The sequence below is a fragment of the Staurois parvus genome, unplaced genomic scaffold, assembly GCF_062004578.1.
Source record: "Staurois parvus isolate SC_StPar_1 unplaced genomic scaffold, SC_StPar_1.0 ptg000131l, whole genome shotgun sequence".
NCBI classification, from domain to species: Eukaryota; Metazoa; Chordata; class Amphibia; order Anura; family Ranidae; genus Staurois; species Staurois parvus.
In genome coordinates, this window is record NW_028317927.1 from 4,324,326 (window position 1) to 4,350,820 (window position 26,495).

The following is a 26,495-nucleotide window of genomic DNA, read 5'->3' on the forward strand; positions in this document are numbered from 1 at the left end:
CCCCTTCTCTTCTCCATCTACACCTCCTCCCTTGGCAAACTCATACACTCCCACGGCTTCAATTACATATATATATATATATACCGCCATTTGTAAATGCTATAACTTTCACGTAAACCAATTAATTTACAAGTATTGGGATTTTTTATAGCAAAGACATGTAGCAGAATACATTTTGGTCTAAATTTATGACAACACTTGATGTTTTAAATTTTTTTACTGGACATGTTTAAAAGCAAAAAGAAATGACTATTGTTTTTTTGTCAAAGTTGTCTGTCTTTTTTTTTATAGTGCAAAAAATAAAAAACGCACAGTCAATCAAATACCACCAAAAGAAAGCTCTATTCATGGGAAAAAAGGACGTACATTTCATTTGGGTGCAGTGTCAGTTAAAGTAACGCAGTGCCGTATCTCAAAAAATGGCCTGGTCAGGAAGGGGGGTAAATCCTCTGGAGGGCAAGTGGTTAAGGGCTGCTCTGGTTCCATACCATGCCCCCTGCCTGGGGATTGGCCAGAGTTACATAGATAGTTACATAGTTAGTCTGGCTGAAAAAAGACAAAAGTCCATCTAGTTCAACCATTAAAAAAAATTTTAAATTATGCAGACCAGTCCTTCCTCACCAGGGGCGGACTGACAACTCATGGGGCCCCCGGGCAATAGGGGATCATGGGGCCCCTGTGTCCTTGCCCAAACTCAAAAAAGCCTATGAAAAAGGTACTAGGGGCACCTCATGGGGCCCCCTACTGACCCCGGGCCCAAATGGTCAGTCCGCCCCTGTTCCTCACCCCCCATCCACTGCTTCTAGAATCTTCTCCATGATTCCAGAGCAGGGGGAGGTATCAAGGGACTTATTTGCAGAAAATCTCAGCCCTGACCAAAATTTGACCCAGCTAACTATTGCTCAGGTTGCTACTGAGCCCTTTTGACTAAAAAATAATCAGCTAGCTTCCCCTAGCTATGAGGAGGGTGCTACAGTACTTTGAAGATTTACTAGTACTATAAATTGTTTTAAAATGAGTCAATGACTGCCCCCATGATTAATAAATTTGACTGGCCATGACAATGAGTTGCTGTTATCTGCACAGTAAATTGGAGTCTAGTGTTTGCAGATAAGTGATGGAGAGACCAGTCAGTAGCACAAGGACTCCCTTTTTGTTTGTTAAGATCTGCAGGGTTTCTCAAATGTATGTGAGCCCAATGCTGTCTGAATTTGTTAAAAAAAAAACTGTATTATATATGCTATTCAAACCTATAATATTATCATAATGCAATGATTTTTATGTTCCTTTAACCACTTGCCCTCCTGAGGATTTACCCCCCTTCCTGACCAGGCCATTTTTTCAGTTACTTTAACTAAAAATTGCGCGGTCATGGAACGCTGCACCCAAATGAAATTTCCGTTCTTTTTTTCCCACAAATAGAGCTTTCTTTCAATTGTATTTGATCACCTGTACATTTTTTATTTTTTTGCGCTATTAAAAAAAGACCGACAATTTTGAGAAAAAAAACAATATTTTTGACTTTTTGCTATTAAACATGTCCAGTAAAAAAAAAATGAAAACATCAAATTTCATCATAAATTTAGGCCAAAATGTATTCTGCTACATGTCTTTGCTACAAAAAATCCCATTATGTGTAAATTAATTGTTATACGTGAAAGTTATACCGTTTACAAATGGCGGTATATATACTGGGATTTTTTTTTTCTACTAGCAATGGCGGCGATCAGCGACTTATAGCGGGACTGCCGGACTGTGGAGGGCATTCTGACACTGGAGGGAACTGACTTGGTGTCACTGATATCCCCAGTGATACCAATACAGTGATCAGTGCTAATAAAAAGCACTGATACTGTACTAATGGCACTGGGCAGGAAGGGATTAACATGTGGGGCAATCAAAGGGTTAACTGTGTGCTGTGTGCTGTTTTACTGTGGGCTGTTAGTGCTTTACACTGTAAGCACACAGCTTTCAGAATATTATTCATACTGTCACAAAAAATTGTAAAAACTGCATGTGCATATATATACTGTAGATACATATATTTATGTATAATATACATTTTATAGTGTCTCCCATTGTGTATATCTTTTTATTCTGTTGGTGACATTCCCCACTGTAACATTGTAAACAATTATTATATTTCCTAATCATGTTGTTAGTGGAAACAATTCCAGTTAACAGCTAGAAAGTGTTTATTATTATATTTCATTACTTCAGTTCTCTTCCTGCCACTATCTGACATATACATGTGCAAGAATAAGTCCTGTCATTTCTGGACAGCAGTGGGAAAATTCTGCACAGTGCTGTTTCAATTAAAGTGGAACTCTAGGGAGATAAAAAAGGACACAGATAACCCATATGGAAGAAAAATATATTTGAAACATATTTTAAAAATATTCTTTTATTTATTGAAATATATTGAATATGGACAAAATTGTAGCATTTCAAATATATGGCAATATATTTGGGAAGAATATTTGCAGCTCTGAATGATTTAATTATTATCAAAATTTTATGTTTTTTATGCAAGCAGGATAAGTACCAGAATTCAACTAGGTATCAGCTTCTTGCAGTTCTTGTACAGCAGAGCTCAAACTGGGAGGTGGGAAAAACCACAAGGAGCCAATCAGCTGTGCCAATCAGCTGTGCAGTAGCGCTCAAGTGCCTAAAAGAACATGCTAACAAAAGAAAAGAGTAGAGTAAAGAATATTTCCAACTGCTCCATCTCCGCCACCCCCCTCTGCCAATCCCTCCACTGGCTTCCGATTGCGCAACGGATCAAATTCAAAATCCTAACACTGATGTACAAAGCTGTCCACCACACTGCCCCAAACTACATGACCGACCTAATATCCAAGTACCGCCCAGCACGCACACTCCGCTCCTCACAAGACCTCCTTCTCTCTAGTTCCCTGGTCTCCTCCTTTCCCATACCCGCCTCCAGGACTTCTCCAGGGTGTCACCCATTCTCTGGAACTCCCTGCCCCAACCCATCAGATTATCACCTACTCTCCTCTCCTTTAGGCGCACCCTGAAAACCCATCTCTTCAGAGAAGCCTACCCCACCCCCTGCTAACTTGCCGACCTCCTCCACTCTTCCTACCACTCCATCCCCCACAGCTATCTCCTCCTGCGCCACCATCCCCTCCCTCCTAGATTTTAAGCTCGAAAGAGCAGGGCCCTCGATCCCCTCATGTTTTGCATTGTATTGTTATTGCTCTGTCACATGTTCTGTCCCCTTTGTAATGTACAGCGCTGAGCGAACCATTGGAGCTTTATAAATACTGTATAATAATAATAATATTTTGCTTATTGGTCTGCTACTTCTCTTTTCTTTGTCCAATCACAGAGTGGGAGCCGGACAACACCTGTTACTGAATTGCATCAGAGAAAAATCCGATATCCTGATCTGCCACACAGGGTTGTGTGGTGTGTCAGAGCTGTGTACATTTCAGAACTGGATGAACAGAAATACAAATCATATGGCAGGTAAAACACCACCCTTATATGTTTTCCATCTGTGTATTTAGTTTTTTGACTGGAGTCTAGTTTTCAAACTTTATTCAGAACAGTACAGGCTTTCTGTGCAGGCAGTCCTGTTCATGTCCGTCAGTATGCAGCGGCTGTACAGACACATCCGCTGCTCCCAATTTGGCAGCTGTGTGAGTGTGGGTGCATACCCCCCAAAATAGACAGCATGAGTTCAGAACTCACACCCGAACGACTGTCCAATTGGGAGCAGTGGCTGTGTCCATGAAGCTGCTATGTCTCAATTGACATAAATGGACTGCCTACACAGTGGTGCACAAAACACCTGTACATACCTGTGCAGGCCAACATTGCCCTCACACGGGTGTATGCTATAGTACGCCTGTTTTAATGAGCCCTTGGGAATGTGTTACCTGCAACAAGACAAAAGCAAGTCGTATGTATTGGTAGAGATACAATTGTTATTTATGTAATACATCTGAGGGCTGCTGTCAACAGCAGACAACATGGCACCTAAATTTAAAAGTGACAACGTATTTGGTATTCTATATATGTATTTTGGTATTCATCTGCAGTTCTATATACATAGTTATGCACTAAGTCATAATGCAATGATTTTTATGTTCCTTTGACCACTTGCCCTCCAGAGGATTTACCCCCCTTCCTGACCAGGCCATTTTTTGTATTACGGCGCTGTGTTACTTTAACTGACAATTGCACGGTCATGCAACGCTGCACCCAAATTAAATTTACATCCTTTTTTCCCACGAATAGAGTGGTATTCATTTGCCTGTACATTTTTTATTTTTTGCACTATTAAACAAGAGATCAACAATTTTGAGAAAAAAGCTATATTTTTGACTTTTTGCTATTAAACATGTCCAGTAAAAAAAAATCAAAAAAATCAAATGTCATCATAAATTTAGGCCAAAATGTATTCTGCTACATGTCTTTGCTAAAAAAACCTCCCAATATGTGTAAATTAATTTGTTTACGTGAAAGTTATAGCATTTACAAATGACGATACATATACTGAGATTTTTTTTTAATTTTTTTACTAGCAATGGAGGCGATCAGCGACTTATAGTGGGACTGCCAGACTGTGGTGGGCATTCTGACACTGGGGGGAACTGACATGGTGTCACTGACATCCCCAGTGACACCAATACATCGATCAGTGCTAATAAAAAGCACTGACACTGTACTAATAGCACTGGGCAGGAAAGGGTTAACATGTGGGGTGATCAAAGGGTTAACTGTGTGCTGTTTTACTGTGGGCTGTGTTAGTGCTTTACACTGAAAGCACGCTGCTTTGCATGGCTCTGCTATGCAGAGCCATGCAAAGCAGTGTGCAGGAGCTGACAGGGGAGAGAACTGTATTTTTTCATACAATTCTGTCCTTCCGTTGGTAATTTTCTGCAATCACCAGCTGCTGGCGAGTAATCACCAGCCGGGACCTGGTGATTGACAGCCGAGGCCGTGAATAGCGGTGCGGCTCGTGCGCGCCCACTACCCGGAAATGCAAAATCATGTATATATGCCCCACAGTATATCTGCTATAGGGCTGTGGGAAAGTGGTTAATGAAAAATACACCCCTTGTTTTTTAGATTTGTCTTGGAATTGATGCCATGTGCCTAGCTTTTGTTTAGGGCTTGTTCACACCATACGTGCAGAAAAACCGATGGAAAAAATGTCACCTGCAGAGACATCAGTTGTCATGCATGCTTCAGTGAGTTTTATAAATTTTTCAGATTCCTGCACAGAAAAAATCTGCACGTGATATCAGTGTTGTGGTGTGAACAGGGCACATGGAGATCAATTGTTTTCTTTGTGCCCTTGCAGAACGCATGCAGAAAAATTCATATCTCTGCACATGGTGTGGACGTGTTTTAAGATGGAACTAAACCCATCAAATTTCAAAAGACAGTGCCGGGAATGTAACTGTCACATCTGCTTGTGCTCTCAACCAAATTGTCAAACCATCAAATGGCTGGTGTCATCAATGATCCCATGTGCAGCATCATGTCATTTGAAGATCAAACAGAAGCAAAGATGGCTGTTTCCTTGGCTGAAAACAATAGAAGGGTTTAGTTCCGCTTTCAGAATGTATCCTGTGCTTTGCAGTACTTACAGCCCAACTTGGGGAAACCTGAAAATGATCCCTTGAGGCTGCACTGCAAGGAATTCATTGTTTGTTTAGGACTGGGGGACTTGTTAAAGTAAATTTACTTACTTATCCTCCATGCTGCTAGACCGGTACTCACATTTTCTTTCTTTCCCCCCATGCTACAGCAGTCTAAGGTCCTAATGTCACCAAGACCAATGCAGGTTTCATAGCTTTGCAGTGGACATGATGACACCGAGGGACAGTCCACTGCTGGAGCATGAAGGAGTGCCACCTGTGGAGGGAGCAAAGCATCAGGTAAGTACCGTAAATGCACTGTTACTCTCCCCTTGACTAAATGAGAAACTAACCATTGCAATGCAGGAGCAGCCTCGCTGTAAGGGATCATTTTCAATTTTACCAGGAAGAATTCTTTGGTTCCTTTTGTACCCCCTCATCATACGCTGACAAACTATACTAGTTGGATACTCCCTCTGCATAGCATCAAAAGGTCTACAATGAATATTGACTAGGGCTTCAAACAGCTGTATGCAAATAGAAATATTGTACATGATTAAGTAGGCCGTATCTGTTCTCAACACTAGTGGTTCTGAATGTACAGTTAGCCACAATGTAATGGCTTATGTAAAAGATTTTTGTTGCTCTGCCTACAATCCTAAAATGAGGAATATATTTTTATGCTGGAAGTGCAGACATATCAAAAACGTACATTTTTTAGAAGGCATAGTGCAATTTGCAGTGTTTTTAAAGGAAGGCTATTTTGGTATTTTTTGGGCGCCTCATCAAAAACCAACAAGCTTTAGTAGTTAGTAAATGCAGATGAAGAGACTTCTATGAAAAATATTTCAGTATTTTTAAATGTGGATATTTGTACAAATCTTCCCAACCAGAAGCGGACTGACAACTCATGGGGCCCCCGGGCAATAGGGGATCATGGGGCCCCTGTGTCCTTGCCCAAACTCTAAAAAGCCTATGAAAAAGGTACCAGGGGCATCTCATGGGGCTCCCTACTGACCCCGGGCCCTCGGGCAGTGCCCAAGTTTCCAAATGGTCAGTCCGCCCCTGTTCCCAACTATAGCCTACTGTTAAATCTGAACTCCAGCCTTACCTTCAAGTATAAGGCAAGCCAAAACTTGACTACCCCATTCTAAGCCTATTCCATCAACCTTGGTAAAGGAAAGATGTCTATACATACCTATTCTGATGGCGCTTCAGACTGGTCACATGATTGGGTCCCAGCACCAGCTTCAGTGTAGTGGAGGGACAGCCAAACAAGGATGCCCTATTGTAAGTCTATGGGGGTTTTCATTGCCCAGGCCTTGTAGCCGTTGTCGGCAGTCTCTCCTCTACACTGAAGATCATGTGACCAGACTGGAGCGACTTCAGAATAGGTAAGTATAGGCATTTTTCCTTGTATATGGTAGATAGAATAGGCTTAGAATGGGGGTGGGAGTAGGTTTTGACATGCCTTACACGTTCAGTCTTGCACAGTTATATGCACTCCCCTCCTGTACATAGAGCTCACCTCATTTCCTGAATAAAGAACATCCATTATTGGTTAAGTCCTTCCCTAAAATTACTATCCCTGCCCCAACCCATTCATTAATCAGATTTCAGTTCTTTTCTTTTCAGCGTAGCACCATCCTAGCATAGGATGCTATGTACATTTAGTTCTTTGCTCCTTCTGTAATCAAGGGAGCAGTGATTGTTTGTCTTGGCCTGTTCAGGGTTTCACAGGCTGGAAGTTCGATTACTTCCCCCTGCCATCTGAAGAAGCATCCAGAGCTTAGGGCATGAGATTCAAATAAACATCCTGAATATATGTCATGCTACAGCCAATCCCCATAAAGGAGTATCCAGAAGGGGGGGAGGGTGATAAATAGTCTGAGGCGGTGGAACTAATGCAGCTAATATCATGCAGAGGCCATGTGAGCGTACATGGGACCCAGAATTACTAATAAAATGCCGTTGGTGTGTACTGATGCGGCAACCTCTCATCTGTGTTCCCGATCCAGCCCGTGCTAAGATACCACAGCTGATATGACCTGGGGTACACTATGGGATTGCCGTTCTCTATCTTTTGGGGGGGGGAGAGTGCATGGGTTCAGGAGGGGTTGGTTGGACTAGGAGAGGTCACTAGGTCATATATATATGGCCATTAGGTGAATGGTGGGCCCACATACCTGTGATGCATCTTACTACATTTATCTTATTTACACAATAAATATTTTGTAGAGGTATCCAATTGCGTGTTTTTGCCTTTTTTTCCCCCTTTTTTTAATGCATGCAATATAGTCTACAAATATGTTCAATTAGATTTAAATAAACTTTACATCATGGATTTAAATGAAAGGCTTCTTAGATAATGAACAGGATAAGGTGTAATAAATTGAAAGTGCACATTATAAATCGGTTTAGTGTGCTACAAGAATGTATACAGTCAGCGTTCTTTTGATAAGAAGCTTCAAATATATAAAGCCACGGTATCACTAGGGATGAGGTTCAGATTTGCTGTTTTTTTTCAACCATAATGAACCATGGTCAGAAGGCATAGAAGGGCCAATAAGGGGGCATAACGGTTAGCAGGCCTTCTCTTAAAAAGGGGGCACAGAGTGGTCATAGTGTCTGCACTAAAGTTGGTATAGGGAAATGATAAGGAGAGCTGACAAACATGCATAGAGAAGATTAGGATCAGTGTTTTAATTCCAATTGCTAGCTCTGTGGGCAGTCACCCCATTTTGCTGTCTTTCTTTGTTTTAATTATTGGGTGCTTATTTTGCTGCTGTCCTCTCCATAGCATAGTGCCTTTTTTCAGCAAAGCTTTAATATAAAAAGTGGGCTTTTGTTTGGGGTTTGTGGGGGGAGGTATTTTGGAGTTTTGAATTATTTGGTGGGTGATTTGGTTTTAATTTTATTTTGTGTTGATAGGAACTTTTTCTAGCTGAAATAGGTCAGATTGGGGTGCAGTCGCTAAATGTAAAAAAAAAAATTAAATTTTATAGCCAAATTTGTGCTGCCAACATATACTGTTACCGAGGCTGTAAAAATTATATTATTTTGCAACACCACAGAAAACTTTAACTTTCAAGCCTGTAATTTAAAGGATTTGTGTTTTGCCATGTTGCCCTTAAGCCCCTGGTCACATCAAAGCCGATTTTGAAATCATGCAAATTACAGTGAAATCACACGATTTCAAAATCGGGTGACCTGCCGATTTCAGTTGCGATTTGCAAGACATCTGACACAGATGTCTATGTAAATCGCAACAAAACTAGTGCATGTATACAAAAAGAGAGAAAATGCCATTATTAAGGGTGTAGCCACCCATCAAAAGAATTTCTCCGACTCACCCTGATTTTAGGTGTGGATTCTAAACCAAGTATAGCTTATGTGAAAAAGGTTATCAGCTGACTAGAGCAGAACTGCCAACAAAGACGGTATATTATGAATCCTATGTGGAGTAAATTATCACCATCAATAGTGGATGCAAATTATTACTTTATTTAGATCATTAAGATCTTGGAAAGGTTAGGCATTATGGACATGGTGTACACACAGTCAATCACAAAAATAATATCAGTGAATATAAAAACAAAACACAAAAAAGAAGAACGTTCTGCGCATTCACTTAGCTGCATCAATTTAAGTGGCCGATTGAGGTTGGCCATACACAATGCAACTTCTTTTATCAGCTAATATGATGATGCTGAGACACAAGGAAGGTAATAATGTTTATTATGACATTTTCCTCTTCAGAGCTATTAGGAATTATTGGATTTAAGCTTGTTGAGATAGATGCAGATACATGTATATGGTGACTCTTCCCAGATTATATAATTATTGCACATATTTATCCTCCAGGAGTTTCACTACTTATTACCCTACCATACAACATTGATGAATATATGAGGGAAGTGCAAAGACATTTCCAAGATTGGAGAACAATAGGAACTTGAAACTGTGAAGATTCAACCATTCTGAATACTACTATCATGGACTCTCCATACACCATAAAAGATTTTTTTCTGTCCAGTACTAATAACGTTTTTTTCCAGCCACTTAAATTGATGCAGCTAAATGAATGTGCAGAACGTTCTTCTTTTTTGTTTTTATATTCACTGATATTATTTTTGTGATTGACTGTGTGTACACCATGTCCATAATGCCTAACCTTCCCAAGATCCTAATGATCTAAATAAAGTAATAATTTACATCCACTATTGATGGTGATAATTTACAAAACTAGTACAAGCACTACTTTTGAAATCATTGTGGCTCTGACCAAGTCAGAACTGCACCAATATGACCGCTCTAATAGCGGACAATAGGGTGTGACTTGGCATACGATTTTGAAAGTCGATTGGCATGCAAATTGCATGCCAAATCGCACCCGATGTGACCAGGGTGTAAAGTGATACAATGAATCTGGTGCAGCTGTGCATAGTAACCAATCAGCTTCTAACTTCAGCTTGTTCAATTAAATTTGACAATAAAACATGGAAGCTGATTGGTTATTATGCACAGCTGCACCAGATTCTATATGAATCAGTTTTAGTAAATCTTCCCCAGCGTTTAACCCCTTGGCACCGGCGCCTCCCAGCCCTTTAAGGGTTTCAAAAACCGGGAGGCGGGGTTTTAGGGTCATGTGACCGCCGTGATTCGCCGTCACGGCGGTCACATGATCAAGAAAGGTCCCGATCAAAAGAGGAGATTGGGACCTTTCCGTTAGTACCCGGACATGTGTGCTAGAAGTGCGCAGGGTGCGCGCTCTCAGCATATACATTTTTCTTAATTGCACACAAATGTACGGCTGCTCGGCGTCTAGGCCCAGACGCCAGGAGGCTGCACATTTGTGTGCGACCGGCGTGAAGAGGTTAATTGCCATTATCCTTTCTACATATGTATACTGTAAAAATCATGACAATCATGCCACTCATGCTAGTGGTTAACACTAGCCTACAGGGCACTTATACCCCCTTCCTGCCCAGGCCAATTTCCAGCTTTCAGTGCTGTCACACTTTGAATGACAATTGCGCGGTCATGCAACACTGTACCCATATGAAATTTTTATCATTTTTTTTAGACAGATAGAGGTTTCTTTTGGTGGTATTTAAACACCTCTGGGATTTTTATTTTTTCTTCAACAAACCAAAAACCACTGAAAATTTTGAAAAAAAAAAGTTTTTTTCGTAGTTTTTGTTATACAGTTTTGTAAATAAGTGATTTTTCTCCTTCACTGATGTGCGCTAATGAGGCTGCAGTGATGGGCACTGATAGGCTGCACTGATGGACACTGATAGGTGGCACTGTTGGGCACTGATGAGGAGGCACTGTTAGGTTGCACTGATGGGCATTGACAGGCATCACTGATGGGCACTGAAAGGCAGCACTGATACATGACACTGATACATGACACTGATATATGGCACTGATAAGCGGCACTGACTGGCACTGTTAGGCGGCACTGACTGTCACTGATAGGTGGCACTGACTGGCACTGATAGGTGGTGCTGATTGGCAGCACTGATAGGTGGCACTGATTGGCATTGATAAGTGGCACTGACTGGCACTGATGGGTGACATTGAAAGGCAGCTCAGATGGGCACTGATATGTGGCATTGATGTGCACTGGTATGTACTGATATGTGGCATTGATGTGGCACTGATGGGCACTGGCAGGTGGCACTGATGGACACTGACAGGTGGCACTTCTGGGGCCACACTGATCATCAGGGCACACTGATCATCAGTGCCCTGATGATCAGCATACATGTCCCCTCCACGGAAAGCCGATTACCGGCTCTCCTCTCGAGCTGTCAGCGTGACAGCTCGAGAGGAGAGAAATGCCAATAACAGGCATTTCCGTGTTTACATGTGATCAGCTGTGATTGGACACCGCTGATCACATGACTGAGCCAACATCTTTGGCTCTTTCCGTGATCCGCTGTGTCCAAGGGACACAGTGCACCAGTGATCGCCGCGCTGCGCGCTCCCTGAGCCGCGCATGCGCAGTGAGAATGGTAGGACATCATATGACGTCCTATCAGAACGAGAGAACCACCTTGCGTCCATCATTGTACTATAGGGCGGGCGGAAGGTGGTTAAATAAGTCTTTGTTGCCCTCAGAGAAAGATCTGGTGGAAGAGTTTCTAGTACTGTATTCTGCTGATGTATGAACCTGTGTCTGCACAGCATTGATTAAAAAAACTTTTAGAATAGAGAATTAAAATAAATAATTAATAGCAAGTGTTTTAAATTTTCTTACAAATATATATTTGAAAGCAAATGTTTATTATTTTTTTGCAATAATATTGTAGGTAGAGTTTAAGTTAACTGACAATAGTTTTCACTTTGTTTACACCATACAGAGATCTGGAGAAGGTTCTGCCAATCATAGGCTGTGTCGCCCCCTTCAGTTTTTTTCTATGGTGTGTATTTGCTGGGACTTACAGGGAGGTGAAGTCTCCATCAATCACCATTTTATATCCCGCTTCTATAGTGTTTAGCAATAGGAAGATATGGAGGAGGAGGAAGGGTGGGAGGAGAGTGCCATTTACCACTATGTATATGCCTACATGTGTGTCTCTTTAGTCACATGAGCTGCAAAGCTAAAAAAAAGGAACAAATGAACAGCTTAGAAGGGAACTGAAACTGGGGCATGCTCAGTAGATATCAACAGGTGGTCTACACAATCTCAGGCTGCAGCAGGGACACAGACAAGGAAGGAGGGACAGTGAACAGCAGGATCAACCTGGATTTTTGCATTCTATGGGAAAAAATGCTGTAGTGGATGAGTGAGCATGAACAAAATGTAACATAGCATGTATTAACAATTTTCAATGATTTGGGTTTAATGAAACTTTAAAACTGTTATATTAGCAAGACACATGGAAGTGGCCTTCTTCCTTATTTTTTTTTACAATAGCTTGCCTATTAGCATTGAAATGTACAGAACTTACTGTTCATAAATTTCAGTGATATTTGCCAATATATTTAGATTCACTGAATTTCAAACAGGATTTGCCTAACCCTTGGCAAAACAAACAAGGGTAGATTTCCTCAACCCTAGGTCACCAAATAATTGTATCATTTCTAATGATCATCATATTCAGAAATCTTTAAGCCCTAGTTCACACAATAACACGGTGCAGGAAACCCCCAATCCTCTCCTGTACCATGTTTAAAATGCACTGCCCTTGCAATCTGTAGCAGGTGTCAGTGCAATGTTAACAACATCCCAAATGGAGTTCATAAACGCAGTGTATTTTCCTGCATCAGATTGCATAGTATAAAACTACCATGAGATCAATGCATTTTCAAAAGTAGTGCATGGACTGCTTTTAGTCCAATGCAGCGCCTTTTTGAGCCCATTCAAAATTAATGGGCTCAAATGGCGATTCGCTGAGTCTCATGTGAATCGCACTGGAATGTGCTGTGCATTCCTGTGTGATTCATAGGTGATTCATAGTATGCCCATGAAGCCTGTGAAATGGAATTCAAATCATTCTTGTACTTTATTATTTCGAACAGAGTGAGACATTAAGCCTGGGTTCACACTGATGCGGTGCGGAATTCGCAGCGGTTTCTATGCGAATTCCGCACCACATCACAATCGCCCCCGTTCATGCGAACCACTGTGGGTGTGTATGTTAAGTTAACAAAATGGGTCCGCAAAATGCAGTGGGATGTGCAGAATCGGATCGCATGGGTATGCATACCCATGTGATCCAATTCTATTGCGGACCAAAAAAAAGGGTCCTGCTCCTTTTTGGTGCGGATGCGGTGCAATTTGAGCTATACAGAATGTATGGCTCAAATTGCACCGCACAGAATTCGCATGTGATTTGCACAGGAATGTGGTGCGGTTTATATGCGATATGCTGCACTGCACAACCCAGGCTTACACCTTTCAGTGTGCCTGGGATTCTCTTACTTCCTGTCCTAGTAATGGTGGTCTTGGAAAATCTCTCTAACACATGCAGCATTAAGAACCATATGTCATAATGAAGTCATAAATCTTGTTCTAGGTAAGTAATTGAAAAATACTGAAGCCACGATAGCCAAACAGCCAGCATTTGTCTGTGGAAGAGGTCATCAAGATGGGCAGCACAGTGGATAAATGGTTAGCACTTCTGTCTGGCTAGTACTAGGGTCATTGGTTCGAATCCCAACCACGGCACCTCTTGCCTGGAGTTTGCATGTTCTCCCTGTGCCTGCGTGGGTTTCCTCCAGATACTCTGGTTTCCTTCCACACTCCAAAGACATGCTGATAGGTTAACTGGATCCTGTCTAACCCTAGGTTCACACTTAAGCATTCTCTGCAGCTTTTTGCTTTTTGCAGAAACACAGTACAGTCCATTTAATATAATTTCCTATGGGACACATTCACATCTCCGTGTTTTTGCCTGGTGCATTTTTTTGAAAAGGGTCAGGGACTTTTTTGAACGAAAAAATGTTTATTTATTTGTTTATTTATTATTTAAAAAGTTGCATTTTTGGTTCCATAGACTTCAATGGAAACACTCCAGAAAAGAATGTAGTGCATTTTTACTGCGTTTTTGATTCGTTTTGCAGTTTAAATCTGCCTAGCAACAAGAAAAATTAAAAAAATTAAAAACGCATCAAAAACACAGGGACAAAAACACAAAACGCAACAGAAACGCAATGCAGAAACGGCTCAAACGCAAACTGCATAGGTGTGAACCTAGCCTAAATTGGCCCTAATATGTGTATGTTAGGGACCTTAGATTGTATGCCCCTTGAGGGTTAGGGACTGATGTGAATGCACAATATATATGTAAAGCTCTGCGTAAATTGATGGCGCTATATAAGTACCTGTAATAAATAAATCAGAATCATCCCTAATATTTCTGTCATCGTGTGTTTTTTAGACACCTCCATATGCATATTAAATATTTGTTTAAAGTGGTATTAAACCTAGAAACAAAAATGTAAAATATTGCAGCTTATCAATCCTTAAACTGGCATTAAACCCAAAAGCAAAAATGTAATACATTGCAGTTTACCAATCATAAGATGTGGTGGCTGCATTCGTTTTCCTTTTTTTTTTAAGCTTTTCTCCTCTAATTTTACCTGGCAATCTGGCCCATAGCTGATCTCCTGTATTAGTGTGACCCCCCTCTGGATGAAGGTGCACAGGGGGCACAGCAGACAGCAGCATTATCAATCTGGGGGGAGGGGAGAGTTATATGTACTAACAGATTTAGATACACTAAATAAACTGAAACCAAACTCCAGCTTACGGTGCAGTTACGCAAGCAGAAACAGCAACAGGTTTTTTTTCTTTTGGGATAAAGGTTTTACAAGAATAAATAAAAGCTGATTATTATAAGCACCCCAGTCAGTTGTAAATAATTTGTCTCAACACTCTTAACTGATACATTTGTAGGAGAGCTTGTTCTGTTGAAAAACAACAGACTTATTGGCTGGATCACCAGGTGAAACTGAAAGAAAGGAAAATGGGAGTGGATAGGAAAATGGGAGTGAATGCATTCATTTTTATTGTATCCTCTATTTTCTTTATTTTTCACCTGGTGAAGGCCTGTGTGCACTGGCAAGAAGAGTGCCAATACACTGATTTTGGTGCACCACACGGTTTACCTTTTCAAAGTGGCATTTCATAAATTTCTAATCACAGTTGGAATCACTAGTCACTCAAAGGTTATAGTCACATTAGGCATGCTGAGGATCAGGGGCGGACTGACAACTTATGGGGCCCCCGGGCAATAGGGGATCATGGGGCCCCTGTGTCCTTGCCCAAACTCAAAAAAGCCTATGAAAAAGGTACCAGGGGCATCTCATGGGGCCCCCTACTGACCCCGGGCCCTCGGGCAGTGCCAGAGTTTCCAAATGGTCACTCCGCCCCTGCTGAGGATGGAGGTGAAGTGGCTTCAAGAGACAGTTTGTCCACTCTGCATCATTACACCTAGAACCAAGGGCTGGAAGAGTACCGCCATCTGTTATTCTACTCTGATGACAGTTTGATACTAGGCGTACAGTGTTAAATATATGACGAAACACACAACACATGCATTAGCTCATTACAGGGCCATTCATTTTGAAAGGCAACCTAATGCACTAAAAAATGCAGCTCCAACACACATTAATACGCGTTGTGGTGTGCAGCTCCAGAAAAAATGCTGCACGTCTGTTTTTTTGGTCTGTTTTGAGCATTTGCAGCACCTTAAAAATGAATATGCTGTCTTAGTGCAACACACACGTCAAAGAAATGCTATTTATATACGAAACATGGCACAAGCACAAAACATAAAACTGACATGTAAATTAAACAGGAAGGGGCCATTCCGAAACTGTTCTCACAAAGTTGGGAGCATGAAATTGTCCAAAATGTCTTGGTCTGCTGATGCCTTAAGAGTTCCCTTCACTGGAACTAAGGGGCCAAGCCCAACCCCTGAAAAACAACCCCACACCATAATCCCCCCTCCACCAAACTTTACACTTGGCACAATGCAGTCAGGCAAGTACTGTTCTCCTGGCAACTGCCAAACCCAGCCTGGATTGCCAGGCAGAGAAGTGTGATTCGTCACTCCAGAGAACACATCTCCACTGCTCTAAAGTCCAGTGGCGGCGTGCTTTACACCACTGCATCCGACGCTTTGAATTGCACTTGGTGATGCAAGGCTTGGATGCAGCTGTTCGGCCATAGAAACCAATTCCATGAAGCTCTTTGTGCACTGTTGTTGTGCTAATCTGAAGGCCACACGATGTTTGGAGGTCTTTAGCTATTGACTCTGCAGATAGTTGGTGACTGCTGCTCTCTGTTCGCTGTCATTTTACGTTGCCTACCACTTAGTGGCTGAGTTGCTGTTGTTCCCATTTGCTTCCACTTTGTTATAATACCACAAACAGTTGACCCTGGAATATTTAGTAACAAGGAAATTTCAAGGATGACAACCTATCACGGTACCACGCTTGAATTCACTGAGCTCCTGAGAACGGCCCATTCTTTCACAAATGTTTGTAGAAGCAGTCTGCATGCCTAGGTTTCTTGATTTTATACACCTGTGGCCATGGAGGTGATTGGAACACCTGAATCTAATGATTTGGAGGGTGTCCCAATACTTTTGGCAATATAGTGTGTGTGTGTATATATCAGGAATATTTAATTAGAGATCAAAGGTGAACGATCATATACAAGTACATGTATGTATGCCATTACAAATGTAGAAGTGCAATAACTTAGAGCAACTCATATGTTCACTTTACCACAGTCATATCAGTAAACAAAAAGGCTGCTACACTTTGCATATTACATTCTGCCTTATTAAAAAAGCACTAATTAGTAAAAACAAAAGCAGTTTTAATATTTTTCAGGACACCACAGAGCAGAAAGACTACTTCATTTGTTAAAGTGGGAACCCTATGTATGCAACGCAGATCTTTTCATGTATGCCATTTCACAATAAAAAGATTCCAGACTTCAAAAAAAAGCAATAAAGAAAGGAAGAATATTAGAAACAATAAACCGACCCATTAGAAACATACCTGAATTAATTGCTGGCTTCAATGGAATAAATGAAGCTGCACATTTAAGTCTTGCAGTGTCCTGTAAAACAGAGACCTATCCTCTAGCTTGAACTTGGGAGGAGAACTTGACCAAGAGCAATGGGATAAATATATGACGTGAGAACTTTGTCCTGCAGGACAACCTGAGCACGGTATAGGTGTGGTCTGCTGATTTACAGCTTGGTTGTACAGTATCACATGGAAATATGAAATTGAAACAAACAGTGGCGCTGCCAAACCTTAGACAGCTCAATGATAGTGAATGAAATTAATTATGCTGTCTATAATTGTGTTGCCTGTTTAAAATCAGTGAGTAATACTATAGGTAAAACTGACTTACGTCATGTGTCCAGTTTGGATAACAAACAGAAGTAACTGAGTCATAACACCACCTATCAAATAATAGTGTACAGCCATTATATAGCTTTTTATGCATTTGGTATTTTTATATTTACTGATTGCAGAAATATGTGCGCTGAAGCTTATAGTCTGTCTATCTAGGCATTTACAATCAGATGCCTAGGGAACATCCTGATATGCAGTGCTACTCAATGCATTTGCTTAACTACACTGGACCAGAGTGGCTCCGGAGTAGGTAAGTATACAGATATTTTCTCTAAAGGGTTAAATAGAATAGGCTTAGAAGGGAGGTGGGAGTAGGTTTAGCCTTTACTGAACTTCCACATTAAGGATTTGTGTTAATGACATCAGTTTCACATCATATTGAGGCCCTTCTGAGATCATTTCAGAATTCAGTGACAGGTGCATCTGACTTGCAGTTGACCTCCCTGAAGAAGGTTCTGAATTCCCATAGACTTCATGGGAATGCAAAACCTGTTTGACGCAAACAAAAGCCTGTTGACATAGGCCCTTACTCTTCATTTCTCTTAATGCAAGTCTATACGATTATATGAATAATGAACTACCTAAGTGATTGCAGTAAAATACAGAGCTCCCCCTGTTAGATAATATAAAAAACACACACACATATATATATTACATATGTAATCCTCAGCAGAAACACCAACCCATGGGACCCCAAATAGAAAGCGAATAAAAACATGGAATACATTATGATCACATTGCTGGATATCATGCTCCACTAGGCAACCTGTGATCCATAGAAGTATAGCCAAAAAAGCTCTGGCTGTACTTCTCCTTTAACTTCATTTAGCCAACTGCATAACATGAAGCCTGTGTATATACATGTCGGATATGTGTCTATTAAATGCAATTGAAAAGCTTTTTGGTTTAAAATGGGATTACATTGGATATTATAGACCCTAAATTGTTACTAAAGTCTGATTTATTTTTTTATTAAAATATCAAACATGTTATACTCACCTGCTCTGTGCAATGGTATTGTACAGAGCAGCCCCAATCCTCCTCTTCTCAGGTCCCCCGCCTGAGATCTTGGCTTCTCTTCTTTGTGTGTCCTTATACTAAGCCGTTTACTATGGGGAACACGATGCACGCTCTCTCTGGACCTGTGTGCTTGCGGAGCTGCACTCCATTAGCATACACAATGGGACTTAGCTCCGCCCTCCCACCTCCTCTACACTGCATTTGATTGACAGGAACAAGAGCCAATGGCTTCTGCTGCTGTTCGAGTCCCTGTGTAAGGAGAAAGAGAGGGGAGAAGAGATGCTGCTGTGCACAGCAAGCAACGCATTAAGGTAAAAGACGTTTTTCGGTTTAGTGTCACTTTAACCATTTTATCTGTTTACAACCCTTTCAAAGTACAGACAGTTTTAAGTAAAAAAGGATGAAAGTTAAATTGTTCAACTGTCGAGGGCCCACTCACATCATGTCAGCTGAGCTGCACTGATCTGGTCAGGGCATCTAGAAAAGTGTTGTTTTCTATGTGCCCTGTTTATACCATACATGTGCGGTGGTGTGAGCTGTATAAGAATGCAGCCTGTTTGCATGTTTACGTAGCACCAGTGGTGTATTTTGTTTTTTTGCTGCCCTAGGCAAGACTTCATTCGCGCGCCCCCCATCTAAATTTTTCCCATCCCTTCCTGTTTAAGATCCAAATCTTCCTATTGGAGCTCCACCTCTTCAGAGCAGGGGGATATTGTTTAGAGTTGGGAGGGGTTATTGTTTAGGGTGGAGAGGTAGGAAGGGGGGTTATTGTTTAGGGTGAAGAAACAGGGATTATTGTTTAGGGTGGAGAGGCAGGGAGGGGGGTTATTGTTTAGGGTGGAGAGGCAGGGATGGGGAAGGGGGGTATCTGGGGTTTGGGAACCCCACAACTGCCAATCACTGCCCTGCACCACAACACCCAGCAGACCCCCCCCTCCAAGAATCCAAGACGTTCTGCAGCAGCTGAGACACCCAGGGAAAGTTGTCAGAGGTGTGGGGAGAGGGAGCCTGGCTCTGGGCAGAACACCTTGGCACCAGGACATACTTCTTACCGGACAGAGCAGAATCACCATGCAGCCACCCCGAAGAGGGGAGCAGCAGGTTGTGGGAAGAGGCTCCAACTAAGCTTAGCACCAGAGGGCGCTGGGCCAGCAAAGGGCACACTGTATGCGTGGACACTTAACCCCTGCCGCAGCTGTAGAGCCTGACAGTATCATCCATTGGTGCAATGAATGTTGGAGGCCCATGTTCAGTGAACACCCTGTACCTATGGATGTTATGCCACTGGCCTGGGGGTGGCGCCACCCCCCTTAAAAATGCCACTCAAGGCAAATGCCTTATTTGCCTTGTGGTAGATATGCCCCTTTGTGACATTTTAAGAAAGTTAAAAACAAAGTTGAAAACTGCTTTACATTGTAACAATGCAAAGCACCACCCCTACATAATGTGTTAAAGTGATTGAAAAGCTTAATTTGTATGGAGTGAATGTCCCAGAACTGTCAGAAATAGACTATTTCTGACAGTTCTGGGACAATCACTCCATACAGCTGTTTCAACCGCTGTATGGAGGGAATGTCATGGAACTGTCAGAAATAGACTATTAATGACAGTTCTGGGACTGTCCTTCCATACAGCGGTTGAAACATTGTATGTATTTGTTTCCATAAATGGATCCATTTATGGAAACAAATACATACAATGTTTCAACCGCTGTATGGAAGGACAGTCCCAGAACTGTCAGAAATAGTCTATTTCTGACAGTTCTGGGACATTCACTCCATACAGCTGTTTCAACCGCTGTATGGAGGGAATGTCATAGAACTGTCAGAAATAGACTATTAATGACAGTTCTGGGACTGTCCTTCCATAGAGCGGTTGAAACATTGTATCTATTTGTTTCCATAAATGGATCCATTTATGGAAACAAATAGATACAATGTTTCAACCGCTGTATGGAAGGACAGTCCCAGAACTGTCATTAATAGTCTATTTCTGACAGTTCTATGACATTCCCTCCATACAGCGGTTGAAACAGCTGTATGGAGTGAATGTCCCAGAACTGTCAGAAATAGACTATTTATGACAGTTCTGGGACATTCACTCCATACAGCGGTTGAAACATTGTATCTATTTTTTTCCATAAATGACATTCTGCAGATACACTTAGAGGAGCGCTGCAGATACACTTTTTGCCGGCTTGGAATTATTCTTATTTTCATCCTACTTCTTCTTTTTCTTCTTATGAGGATGAGGATGAAGAAGAAGAAGTAGGATGAAAATAAGATTAATTCCAAGCCGGCAAAAAGTGTATCTGCAGCGCTCCTCTAAGTGTATTTGCAGAATGTCATTTATGGAAAAAAATAGATACAATGTTTCAACCGCTGTATGGAAGGACAGTCCCAGAACTGTCATAAATAGTCTATTTCTGACAGTTCTGGGACATTCACTCCATACAGCTGTTTCAACCGCTGTATGGAGGGAATGTCATAGAACTGTCAGAAATAGACTATTAATGACAGTTCTGGGACTGTCCTTCCATACAGCGGTTGAAACATTGTATGTATTTGTTTCCATAAATGGATCCATTTATGGAAACAAATACATACAATGTTTCAACCGCTGCATGGAAGGACAGTCCCAGAACTGTCATTAATAGTCTATTTCTGACAGTTCCATGACATTCCCTCCATACAGCGGTTGAAACAGCTGTATGGAGTGAATGTCCCAGAACTGTCAGAAATAGACAGAAACTGTCACAGAACTGTCCTTCTTCTCATCCTTCTCCTTCTTCTCATCCTTCTTCTCATCCTTCTTCTCATCCTTCTTCTTCTCATCCTTCTCCTTCTTCTCATCCTTCTCCTTCTCCTTCTTCTCATCCTTCTCCTTCTCCTTCTTCTCATCCTTCTCCTTCTTCTCATCCTTCTCCTTCTCCTTCTTCTCATCCTTCTCCTTCTCCTTCTTCTCATCCTTCTCCTTCTCCTTCTTCTCATCCTTCTCCTTCTCCTTCTTCTCATCCTTCTCCTTCTCCTTCTTCTCATCCTTCTCCTTCTCCTTCTTCTCATCCTTCTCCTTCTCCATCTTCTCATCCTTCTCCTTTTCCTTCTTCTCATCCTTCTCCTTCTGCTTCTCCTTCTCCTTCTCCTTCTTCTCATCCTTCTCCTTCTTCTCATCCTTCTCCTTCTCCTTCTTCTCATCCTTCTCCTTCTTCTCATCCTTCTCCTTCTTCTCATCCTTCTCCTTCTTCTCATCCTTCTCCTTCTCCTCATCCTTCTCCTTCTTCTCATCCTTCTCCTTCTCCTTCTTCTCATCCTTCTCCTTCTTCTCATCCTTCTCCTTCTCCATCTTCTCATCCTTCTCCTTCTCCTTCTTCTCATCCTTCTCCTTCTTCTCATCCTTCTCCTTCTCCTTCTTCTCATCCTTCTCCTTCTTCTCATCCTTCTCCTTCTCCTCATCCTTCTCCTTCTCCTTCTTCTCATCCTTCTCCTTCTCCTTCTTCTCATCCTTCTCCTTCTCCTTCTTCTCATCCTTCTCCTTCTTCTTCTTCTCATCCTTCTCCTTCTTCTCATCCTTCTCCTTCTCCTTCTCTTTCCTCATCTCCAAGGGCATTTAAATTAAAGGTACAGTGTTCTGCACTAATTTAAAGGCTCTCTGAAGCCTAGAAACCCTTTTTATAAGTCATCTTCGTAGCGAAGAAATTCGCATCGAATCGAATTTCACACTGGAATTCGCCGAATCAGCCGAATCGAATTTTTGAGAAATTCGCTCATCTCTAGTATGCATCACTGACCAAAAAGTATAATTACATCCAAATGGATTTTATGGAACTGTCCGGTGACCATTTTGTAAGTGCGTATTGCCAAGTGCTTATTTAACTTGATAATCTAAGCCAAAAGTCTTGTGTATGCTCACTGGTGACTGCAACTATCTGTTGAAACCTTTCTTTTATACTCTTGCTACTTTTCTAAAGGTGAGAAGAAATTTGCATAAACTAATAAGTGGAAAGAAAAGGAATGACCAACATACAAGATTAAAATAGTAACTCTGTGAGCTGTACTCGTCCAGAATTACATTTACAATGAATTCTAATAGTAGTGTGCATATGTTTTCAAATAGCAATAATATAAATGGGGGAGTGGCTCCTGGATTTCTACTAAAGCTCAATTGAGCACCTTAAAGTAGCTGTAAACATAAAATATTATAGACACTTTGTAATATAGTTATAACTACACGCACTTAGGTACACCTGTTCAATTGCTTGGTAACACAAACTGCTAATCAGCCAATCACATGGCAGCAACTCAGTGCATTTAGGCATGTAGATGTGCTGAAGACGACTTACTGAAGTTCAAACTTCAGAATGGGAAAGAAAGGTGATTTAAGTGACTTTGAATGTGGCATGGTTGTTGGTGCCAGACTGGCTGGTCTAAGTATTTCAAAAACTGCTGATTTACTGGGATTTTTACGCACAACCATCTCTAAGGTTTACAGAGAATGGTCCAAAAAAGAGAAAATATCCAGTGAGTGGCAGTTGTGTGGACGAAAATGCCTTGTTGATGTCACAGGTCAGGGAAGAATGGGCAGACTGGTTGCTGAAACATTCAGATGGTAAGGCCAGAAAAGAAGTAAAGGGGGAGCCTGTTTTAAGGCCACCCACACTCATGTTATTGGGACAGCTGCGTGGGCAATTTCAGGGCACCAACCCCCCTCCTTTCTTTCTCCTCAGGCGCTGGATATGGAGAGTATACCTTGAACAGCTCTGATAATCTGCCTAGTTACTGGCTACTCAGCTGACACAGGTACAGGGGCAGACTGACCATTTGGAGGGCCCGGGGTCAGTAGGGGAACCCATGAGATGCCCTTGGTAACTTTTTCATAGGCTTTTTTGAGTTTGGGCAAGGACACAGGGGCCCCATGATCCCCTATTGACAGGGGGCCCCATGTGTTGTCAGTCCGCCCCTGCACAGGTGTAATCTGCCTGGAGATAGGATAGGTCAGCTGACCCTTGGGAATGTTCTGGAAGGTCACATGATCTTGGGTCCTGGGGTCAGTTGAGCTTTTGGAATTTTCTGGAAGGGTTCTGACCCCTATATAAATCAGCTCCGTGTGGGGCTCTCTGCCAGTCTCAAGGTCTCCTGTCTGACAGCCCCCCTCCCTTGTCACGGACCGATTATTATGTTGTTTGGTCACTTTTCTATAGTGAAAGGGGGACAGTTTATTTAAATGGTTCTGGATATGTTTTCAACCAGAGTCACAGTGACTGAGATATTTTAATGGTCACTGTTATTTAAGATGAATTACAGTATCTCACAGAAGTGAGTACACCCCTCACATTTTTGTAAATAGTTTATTATATCTTTTCATGTGACAAATGACACTTTGCTACAATGTAAAGTAGTGAGTGTACAGCTTGTATAACAGTGTAAATTTGCTGTCCCCTCAAAATAACTCAACACACAGCCATTAATGTCTAAACTGCTGGCAACACAAGTGAGCACACCCCTAAGTGAAAATGTCCAAATTGGGCCCAAAGTGTCAATATTTTGTGTGGCCACCATTATTTTCCAGCCTTAACCCTCTTGGGCATGGAGTTCACCAGAGCTTCACAGGTTGCCACTGGAGTCCTATTCCATTTCTCCATGATGACATCACGGAGCTGGTGGATGTTAGAGACCTTGTGCTCCTCCACCTTTCGTTTGTGGGTGCCCCACAAATGCTCAATAGGATTTAGGTCTGGAGACATACTTGGTCAGTCCATCACCTTTACCCTCAGCTTCTTTAGCAAGGCAGTGGCTGTCTTGGAGGTGTGTTTAGGGTCGTTATCATGTTGTAATACTGCCCTGCGGCCCAGTCTCTGAAGGGAGGGGATCATGCTCTGTTTTAGTATGTCACAGTTCATGTTGGCATTCATGAACTCTATGAACTGTAGCTGCCCAGTGCCGGCATCACTCATGCAGCCCCAGACCATGACACTCCCACCACCATGCTTGACTGTAGGCAAGATACACTTGTCTTTGTACTCACCTTGTTGCTGCCTTACACACTTGACACCATCTGAACCAAATTTATCTTGGTCTCATCAGACCACAGGACATGGTTCAAGTAATCCATGTCCTTAGTCTGCTTGTCTTCAGAAAACTGTTTGCGGGCTTTCTTGTGCATCATCTTTAGAAGATGCTTTCTTCTGGGATGACAGCCATGCAGACCAATTTGATGCAGTGTGCGGCATATGGTCTGAGCACTGACAGTCTGACCCCCCCCCCCCCACTTCTTCATCCTCTGCAGCAATGCTGGCAGCAGTTATACGTCTATTTCCCAAAGACGCTGACGCTGAGCATGTGCATTCAACTTCTTTGGTCGACTATGGCAAAGCCTGTTCTGAGTGGAAGCTGTTCTGTTAAACAGCTGTATGGTCTTTGCCACCGTGCTGTAGCTCAGTTTCAGGATTTTGGCAATCTTCTTACAGCCTAGGCCTTCTTTATTTAGAGCAACAATTCTTTTTTTCAGATCCTCAGAGAGTTCTTTGTCATGAGGTGCCATGTTGAAATTCCAGTGACCAGTAAGAGAGAGTGAGGGGTGTACTCACTTTTGTTGCCAATGCCACACAAAATATTGACAGTTTGGGCCCAATTTGGACATTTTCACTTAGGGGTGTACTCACTTGTGTTGCCAGTGGTTTAGACATTAATGGCTGTGTGTTGAGGTATTTTGAGGGGACAGAAAATTTACACTGTTATACAAGCTGTACACTCCCTACTTTACATTGTAGCAAAGTGTCATTTCTTCAGTGTTGTCACATGAAAAGATATAATAAACTATTTACAACAATGTGAGGGGTGTACTCACTTCTGTGAGATACTGTGTATATGGTTTATTGATATTCGTTTTGTGAGTTTATTAAAAGGCTTTATACCAATAATAAAGAGTCTGCAGCCAATTAACTTCCACTGCTGGTGTTTTTTCTACACTCCCGTTTGGCATAAACAACATGAAAGCATGGATCCATCCTGCCTTGTATCAATGGTTCAGGCTGGGGGTGGTGTAATGGTGTGGGGGATATTTTCTTTGCACTAGCAAGGTGGACGTAATAAAGTGGCCAGTGAGTGTATGCGGGCACCATAACTGTTTTTGCCTAGTTTCAGAAATTATCTTTTTTACCTTATTAGAAGGTTAAAATGTTCTGTCATGTGACCATGCATCTCTTCTTCCTGATAGTGAGGGCGGGGTTACAGGGCACTGTGCAGACACACAGTATGCCTGTATTCCATAGTCTCTTCAGCCAAAGGCAAGCTGCAGACTGTGCTTGAGCAGGGGGCGTGTTCAGGAGGCAGGCTGTGCTTGAGAGGAGGTGTGTGCCAGAGGCAGGATGTGATTGGCCGGAGGGTGTGGTGACAGAACAAACTACCCAATACAGGCATGCTGTTGGTCTGCACAGTGTCCTGTACTTCTAAATGGTCAGCCAAAGGATGAAAACGGACTACACTAACACAGATCGGCTTCTGTGCTTTTTGTGGTCAGTTTAGATTAAAATAAGGAATACAGGTAACTAGCAGGACCAACCAGGTACTTCAGATGGAAGAAATACATGAAAATGATAGAGACTATGATTTATAAAATACACATATATGAAAACACACATAGAAAAAACAAATATTTAGGGTAACATCCTTGTCCTTTTGGGTGATTTACTTTACAATATATAATTAGCACACAGTGGGGGAAGAATTTGAAAGTGATTTGAATGTTGTGGAGCACAGAACACAATTTGGACACTATTTATGGACTTTTAAATGGAGTAACAATTTACTGTATGTTTATCAATGACCTACTATATGGATGAATAAGTCACATTGTTGTAGCACTGGTCAATTTAATAAAGGCATAAGTACTGTCACGTACCTGGCCGGAGGCTGAGGGGATGAGAGGGCTCCCCTTACAGCTAAGTGCAAAGCACCCCTGAAGGTGGTA

General features: G+C 41.9%; 1 protein-coding gene across 2 annotated transcripts in view; it reads right to left on the minus strand.

The window, feature by feature from the left end:
* Positions 1-26,495, minus strand: part of PLS1 (plastin 1) — a 166,597-nt gene that overhangs the window by 105,560 nt on the left and 34,542 nt on the right. Inside the window, exon 1 of one of the 2 annotated variants that reach the window (XM_089672568.1) lies at positions 17,145-17,276. The exons of the other annotated variant lie outside the window; for it this stretch is intronic. The gene's annotated coding sequence lies outside the window, so the exon portion shown is untranslated. Of the gene's footprint in view, positions 1-17,144; positions 17,277-26,495 lie in introns of those variants that run through there. 2 annotated transcript variants of the gene reach the window in all.